Source organism: Crocuta crocuta, unplaced genomic scaffold, assembly GCF_008692635.1.
Source record: "Crocuta crocuta isolate KB4526 unplaced genomic scaffold, BGI_CrCroc_1.0 scaffold143, whole genome shotgun sequence".
Lineage (NCBI taxonomy): Eukaryota > Metazoa > Chordata > Mammalia > Carnivora > Hyaenidae > Crocuta > Crocuta crocuta.
The window spans coordinates 5348853-5356400 of NW_027529175.1; the positions used below are offsets into that span (position 1 = coordinate 5348853).

The 7548-nt window shown below is 44.7% G+C and overlaps 1 long non-coding RNA gene across 1 annotated transcript; it reads left to right on the forward strand.

Annotated features, from left to right (window-relative positions):
* Positions 1–508: 508 nt before the first annotated feature.
* LOC144226466 (uncharacterized) lies at positions 509–6954 on the forward strand. Its single transcript, XR_013333650.1, has 2 exons — positions 509–806; positions 6613–6954. It is a non-coding gene; the product is annotated as an uncharacterized LOC144226466 (long non-coding RNA).
* Positions 6955–7548: the final 594 nt, after the last annotated feature.

A 7548-nucleotide genomic window follows, 5' to 3' on the forward strand; every position in this document is an offset into this window, starting at 1 on the left:
AAAAAAAAAAAAAAAGAAAGAAAGAAAAAAATATGGATCAGATCAAATTGATCCTACTTCAAAAAAAAAAGAGTTTCTTACTTGCCATGCCATACATAGCGCCAATCATTCCACCATTTCTTCCCTTCACAAGACAGGAAACATTTCCTTGAACCATAACTCAAAGAGATNATATAGGAAAAAACAATTTTCAAGTTACTGCTACAGAATTTAGCTGCTTGACTTCTAATTATATTTTAAGTCCCCCAGGGGCTGGAGCCCCGTATCCTCAGCAGCCTGAAGTGCCTGGGAAAGATCACTGAGTTCTGGGAAATGGGCTCCAGGGTCTGAGACTTGCCCTCGGCTGACAGACCGCTCCGCTTTCCAGGGGGTCCACGCAGGGCGCGAATAAACCCGTTTCAGCCGCTGGGTGAGGTCTTCACCCTTCTCACAAGGAGCCTCGGCACCTCTGCCCCTCCCGTGTCTCCCCTCCCGCCCGCACCTCCCCCTCAGGGAGCACCTNTTCCTGGCCCAAACCTGCGAGTGTGGTGCGGAGGGACGCGTGAACGGGTGACGTCCCCGTCGGTGCCCGGTTGGTGCGGGGCGCCTCGGGGCCTGCTCTGGCCTTCCCTGGCGGGGTTGCCCTAAGGATGGTTCGAGGTGATGCAGATTGAGTCCTTAGCGCGCGCCGGACACGTAGTACCAAGTACACGTTAGCTGGTGTTTTTACCCTTAAAGACCTCTGTCGATGGACCCCATGGGCCAGGTTTTGTGCTGGGTGATGAAGTTGGAAAATGAAGTACTTTAGTGAGAAGCCCTGTTCTGGGGTAATTTTACAACCGTGGGGGCGTGTGCAGAGTAGAGGGAGGGAGGAAAGAAGGGGCAGCAGATGGGGGTTGGTGCAGAGGCCCACTGGTCTTTGAATGGGACACCTGGGTCTGGGCACTTCTCCCTTAGCTGAGCTGTTGCAGGAGTGGTCAGAGCCCCGGGCACTGTTCTGAAGGCTTCCTGGGAGAACAGTTAAGTGATATGATACCCCTAGGAAATACGGTGATTCATGCTGCAGTCTGTCTACACCATGATGGGCCTTTCCTGTAGTCCGTTATCAGTCATCAGCCCTGTACTGAGCACCTGCTCTGAACTTGGTTCTTTGTTAGGGGCTGAGGGCCTAAAGGTGAATCTGACATGATCCCTTTTTTGTTCGAGCACCGGCCGTGTGAACAGACGGGGTTCTTGACAAGAAAGTGGTTTTGCACGGAAGGGATTTGTGGATCTGTTGGATAGATGGGTGGGCGGGAAAGGCTTATGGATAGAGAGGGCTAATTAGAACCATATACTCACAGGGACCATATACAGATTTTGTAGGGTTCCCGAGAGGATTAAATAAAAGGAAATAACGTAGGTAGGGTGTCTGGTACAGAGGAGACGTCCAAACATCAGGTCCCTTTTTATAACCTGTAGGATGAACTCCAAGGCCCTTTGGACCATTGTGAGGGGAGTTGATGGGGAGCTATTGAAGGTTCTTTGAAGGGAATGGCAAGATCAGATCCGGGCATTGGAAAGAACTCTGCTGTTTGGGGAATCAGTCAGAGAGGGTGAGGCTGGAGGCAAGGGACTTTTGAGAAGCTGATGCGGAACCCGAGTCAAACAAAGAACAACTTGTGTGAAGTGGGACCTTGTTTATGGGGATGGTTAGGATAAATACTGAAAAACATCTGCAGGGTTGAATGGACAGGCCTCAGGGTCCAGTGGGATTGTTGCGGGAGAATGGGCAAAGGAGGAAGCATCCCACATTGGGCACTAGCTTTTCTGGGTCCGTGTCCTTGTTCCGAGCAGAGTTTGGCGACCAGCTCTTGGGATGGGGAGGCCGAAGTGTGAGGTGGGGCAGAGTCCCCTCCTGGGTTGGTAAGGACAGGCTCTTGGTTCTGGGTCTGTCGCTGCTGCGTCCCTGGGTCTGAGCAGTTACTGGTTGCTCCTCCAGTGCAGATGGGCCCGGAGCCAGGGTGGGACAGAAAGTGAAGCGAAAGGAGGCCTCAGAGCAGCAAACAGAAAACACCAGACAAAACAGACAGACTGGTTGGGGGAGGAGGGGGGAGAGGGAGACTGAAATTGATGGAACAAAAGGTGGAAATCTTGGCTGGGCTGATATGCTTGCGGTACTTCCCATGTGTCTGGAGCCACGACACAGGCCTGTGCGGTGGCTGGAGTGAGAGAGGTGTCCTGCAGTGGAGGAGCACGGATGTGGGAACCGGCTAGAGCTGGACAGGAACCGCGGCTTATGCCCAACCCTGGACCCCTTTCACGTCTGGAAAAGGGGGATTAAACCGCTCACTTTGCAGAATTACCGCAAGATCTGTGATATTATATTCACAGCATGGTGTTTTATGCCGTTTATTGAATACCTGCTGTTCAAAAGTGATTGGGCTGTAAGTGACCGAGGACCCAATTGGGTGTAATCTCTTGCTTTTTAGAAAGCAGCTGAAGCTGTTTCAAAAAGGTTATAATTTATTTTAATCTTTGGGGTTTCCAGGGAGAGGGATTCCAGGATCTCATTACAATTTCTGGCAACCCCCCAGCGAACAGAAGTCCTCCTATCGCATTGTAGTGGTTTGGGACGTGCTCACAAATTCCTTGATACTCGGTCCTTCAGAAGGAAGAGGATAACTCCCCTCTCTTTGCGTGTGGGCTGAAGTTCGGGACTCGCTGTTATTATACTAGATTATGGCAGACTTGATGGCGCGTGACTTGAGATTGGATCTTAAAGGCAGTGCAGCTCCCTCCCTCGGATCACTGGCGAAGTCCGCTGCCCTGTGCAGCGTCTGTGCGGAGAGGCCTGCGTGCTGAGGATGTGATGAACCGTCCCGGAAGCGGACGCACTCAGCCCAGGGGAGGCCTTCGCATCTGCGCCACCTCAGCGAGCCCAAGGCAGAACCACCCCACTCAGCCACTCGCAGATTCCTGCCCCTCAGACCTGCGCGGGACCATAAGCGACACTGTTTTGAACTGTTAAGTTTGGGGGTTATTTGTTATATGGCAATTGATCATTAACATACCGACCTAAATTCTTCATGCTCTGGATTCTGTAACCCACTTCTTGAATAGCATCTTCATCACAAAAGTCCGTAGTAAATGCGTAGGTTCATAATATACCAGTATTAAGATACTCAGCTATTTCTTTGTGGAAGGTAATTCCTTTTATTAAATGAAATAAATGAAGTAAATTAAATTTGTTTTATGCCTTTTGTGTAAGGTACATATTTGCATTTTTAACATTGATTTAATGTGATTTTTCTGGCTGTGCTGCGAGTCTTTGTAAGTCATATTAAATTCTTTCTGAAACAAAGTTAAGATAAAAATACATTAAAAATCCTAGTTTTGGGCAACCAACGGAATGGGAAAAGATAGTTGCAAATGACATATCAGATAAAGGGTTAATACCCAGAATCTATAAGGNCTGTTTTTGGGTTTTTGCTGGAGGTTTTCCAACCCTTTGGTTACCTTCATGGAATATCTGTACATCATTTCTCTTTATGATGTAGCCAGACCTCCCTGTTAACATGTGGACTCAAGTGAAATTTGTTGTCCTCTACTAGACCTCCACTGTCCATTAAGTAGCCATTAGCTGTGTGTGGCTGTTTAAATTAATTAGACCTAAGTAAAATGAGTAATTTTGTTCCTTGCACTGGCTACATTTTAAGTATTCGGCTGCTCTATTGGGCACTATAGATGTGGAATATTTCCATCATTGTTGAAAGTTCTGTTGGATATGGCTGCTCCATATTTTTTCCTATAGAGAAGATTACGTTCTGGGTTTTGAGTATTCCTGAAGTAATGTAACATTTGGATACTATTTTCTGTAAATTCTTCTCCTGCTTATGCTCATGCCTCATTGTTCTTTCATTTGATAAGCTTCTTGACCGAGGTGAGCACATCACATTCCCTGTGTCCCTCGCAGCTAACATGGAGTCTGATGAGTATAGGCGCTTAACAAGTGTTTTTTTGGAACTGCTGCTTGCTTCGCCTGTTACTCATTGCGCATGCTTGGTCTTTTCTTCCAGTTCCATGTAAAAAATTTACATGTATACGTGTATACATATGTATGCGTATATATTTTTTAGTTTGGTTTGTCAGTGTGTCTTATTTTTCCTTTTTAATCTGTGTTTAGTCAAAATTGTTTTTGTTTACTTTCTTCCAGGTTTCATACATCCTATTTAATATATTAGTGCTGCTGATTTCTTCTGAATCCCTTTACCAAACAAACTGTGTTTCCTTTTTCTAAGAAAGCACTTATTCTAACATAGTAGGTGGTATTTGTAGTGGTTTCTTACTGATTCTCTACCTGTTTCCAATAGAAGGCCCATGAGGGTAGAGATGTTAGACTTCTGTTCGGATTATTCTGTTTGGATAATGCCTCTTTTTTTTTTTTTTTTTAAAGATTTCTTTATAGTTTATTTATTTTTGAGATAGAGAAAGACAGAGCATGAGTGGGGGAGGGGCAGAGAGAGAGGGAGACACAGAATCCGAAACAGGCTCCTGGCTCTGAGCTGTCGGCACAGAGCCCGATGTGGGGCTCAGACCCACCAACCGGGAGATCTGACCTGAGCTGAAGTCAGATGCTTAACAGACTGAGCCACCCGGGCGCCCTAGGATAATGCTTCTTGAATTGGATGTTTTTCATCAATATGTTAGCCGATATTTCTCCAAATGTTGCTTCTTCCCCATCCTTACCTTTCCTTCTAGGACTCCACTTACACACGTTAAACCTTTCACTGTATTTTATGTGTATCCGGCTCCTTTCCATATTGCCCCTTCTCTCAGAGCTTCTGTTTGAAAATGTTCTATTAATCTGCCTTCTAGTTTTCTGATCCTCTCTTCTGCTATGTCTAGTCTGTTGTTATCTGCTTGCTGTGCTCTTAGTTTCAGATACTGTATTTTTGAGTTATTGTATTGCAGAATTTCTCTTTGAGTTTCTTAAAAGATTCATTTTGTCACTCACTTTGTTGAACATATTAATTATAGTTATTGAAAGAATGTGCCTGACAACTTACCTTTTTTTTTTTTTTTTTGGTGACTCCCTATTGTCACTTTTTCTTGTGTTCAGTAATTTGGTCCTGCCTTTTATTGAGTGCTGAATGTTGTGTTTGAAAAATTGAGGCCATTTCCAGATGTGTTTCCTTTAAAGAATATTTGTGAACTCAAAACCAGAATCAGTCTAAAAATATTTTAATAACGATAGTGGAATTACTTGATATCTAATTGGAATAAAATGAACTCTGGCCCACACATTGCACCATCCACCAAGAAATAATTTCATCATGGGTTAGACCACATGAAAGCTCAAACTATAAAGTGCTGAGAAGAAAACACAGAAGAACATCTTTGTGAGCTTGAATGTAGGCAGACCGTTCTTATCTAGCACACAGATAACACTAACCAGGCAAGAAAAAATGGACTTTATCAAAATTAAAAACTTCTACTTCTCAAAAGATGCCATTGAGAAAATGAAAAGGCAAGCCATGCACTGAGAGAAAGTACTTGGAATACAGATGTCTGATAGGACTCGTTTCAGAATATACACAGTGCTCCTACAACCCAGTAGTAACAAGAGGAACCCAATTAACAAATTGGATGAAAAAGTTCTATCCTTCAGAAGAGAAGATACATCAGTGGCCAATAAACATGATAAAGTACTCCACGTCTTTAGCCGTTAGGGAAATGCGAATTAAACCAAGATCCTACTTTCCATCTTTGGGACGGCGGTAACAAACACCAGAGGAAGGAAAGTATGTGTGGGGAGGGTGTGGAGAAATTGGAGCACTTGGGTATTGTGAGTGGGAGGGCCACATGGTGTGGCTGCTCGGGCTAACAGTTTGGTGGCTCCTTGATGAGCGAATATGACCCTGGGGTCCCACTCACAGACACGTGTCACAGAGAACTGAAAGCTGGGGCTCTCAGGAGATACTCAGGTATCTAGCCAACGTTCAGTGTAGCACGACTCATAGTAGCCAAAAGGGGGAAATGACCATGTGTCCGTCCGCGGATGAATGGGTAACAAAAGGTGGTCCATCCGTCCGTTGCAACATTAGGTAGGCGTGAGAGGGAATGAAGTGCTGATACGTGCTGCCATGTGGATGAACCTTGGAAGCATGGTAAGTGGAGGAAGCCAGACGTGAAAGGACAAACACTGTATGATTCCACTTCTGTGAAGTACTTGGAATTAGGCACATGGGAGACAAAGCATGTTAGAGGCTACCAGCAGGCTGGGTGGTTGGGGGGAGTTACTGCTTAATGGTTCTAGAGTTTCTATCTGGGGTACCCAAAAGTTTGGAATTAGTGGTGGTCGTTGCACAACACTGAATATAATTCAGGCCACTGAATTTTATATTTAAAAATGCTCCAAATGGCAAAATTTATGTTACATAGTCCCTTGGTGGATTCCTGAAACCGTAGATACCCTGAACCCTGTATGTGCTGTGTTTGTTCCTATTCGTACTACACTGTAACATTTAATTTAGAGATTAGGCTTAGTAAGAGCTTAACGGCAAAAACTGATAGCAAAATAGAACAGTAATAGCCCCCTTGTAATAAACGTTCTGTGAATTTGGGCTCTCTCTCTCTCTCTCTCTCTCTCAGAAGATCTTACTGTGCTGTACTCACCCTGCTTGTGATGATGAGAGAGGATACAACGCCCGCGTGATGACGTGAAGGGACGTGTATGACACAGGCAGTGTGACGTGTTAGGCTGCTGCTGACCTGCTGAGGGTGTGTCAGAAAGCAGGCACCTGCCTCTGGACCGAGGTTGACTGCGGTCACTGAAACTGTTGAAAGTGAACTTGTGGATAAAGGGGGAGGGGCACTGCATACTCTACCACAATAAAAAAAATTAATAAATTAATAATGTAATACACAAAAATGCGTCAAGATGTATGCCATGTTAATTATATCTCAATAAAGCTTTTATAAACAAAACCATAATGAGATATGTCTGCATACCCATTAGAATGGCTAAAATGAAAATGACCGACAGCATCAAATTTTGGCGAGGATGTGGGGCAACTGGACTCTCACAGATTGCTGGAGGGACTGTAAATGGTACACCTGCTTGGGGACACATTTTGGCAGTTTTCTGTAAAGTTTAAGGTATGAGTCTAGGAGTTTACCTAAGAGATTCGAGAACATCTGTCCATGAAAGACTTGTAAAAAAAAAATCCTTATAGAAGCTTTATTGATAGTAGCCAAACTCTGCAGATGCCTCAGATGTCCACCAGTGGGAGAATGGCTAAAACTGCTTGATAATTTGAATGAATAAACCACCGATACACACAACACTGTGAGTGGATCTCAGTGGCATACTGAGTGAAAGAAGCCAGGCACAAAGTATGTTACTGTATAATTTTATTTTTGTGAAATTCTACAATTGGCACGGCACAGATCTGAACAGTGTTTGTCAGAAGAGGTTGGGGATGGACCAGAAAGGAACAGGAGGAGCAAAGGAATTCTCTGGAGCAAAGGAAATGTGCTAGATTTAGGTGTGGGTACTGCTTCCCCGGGGTCATGCATTTGTCACAG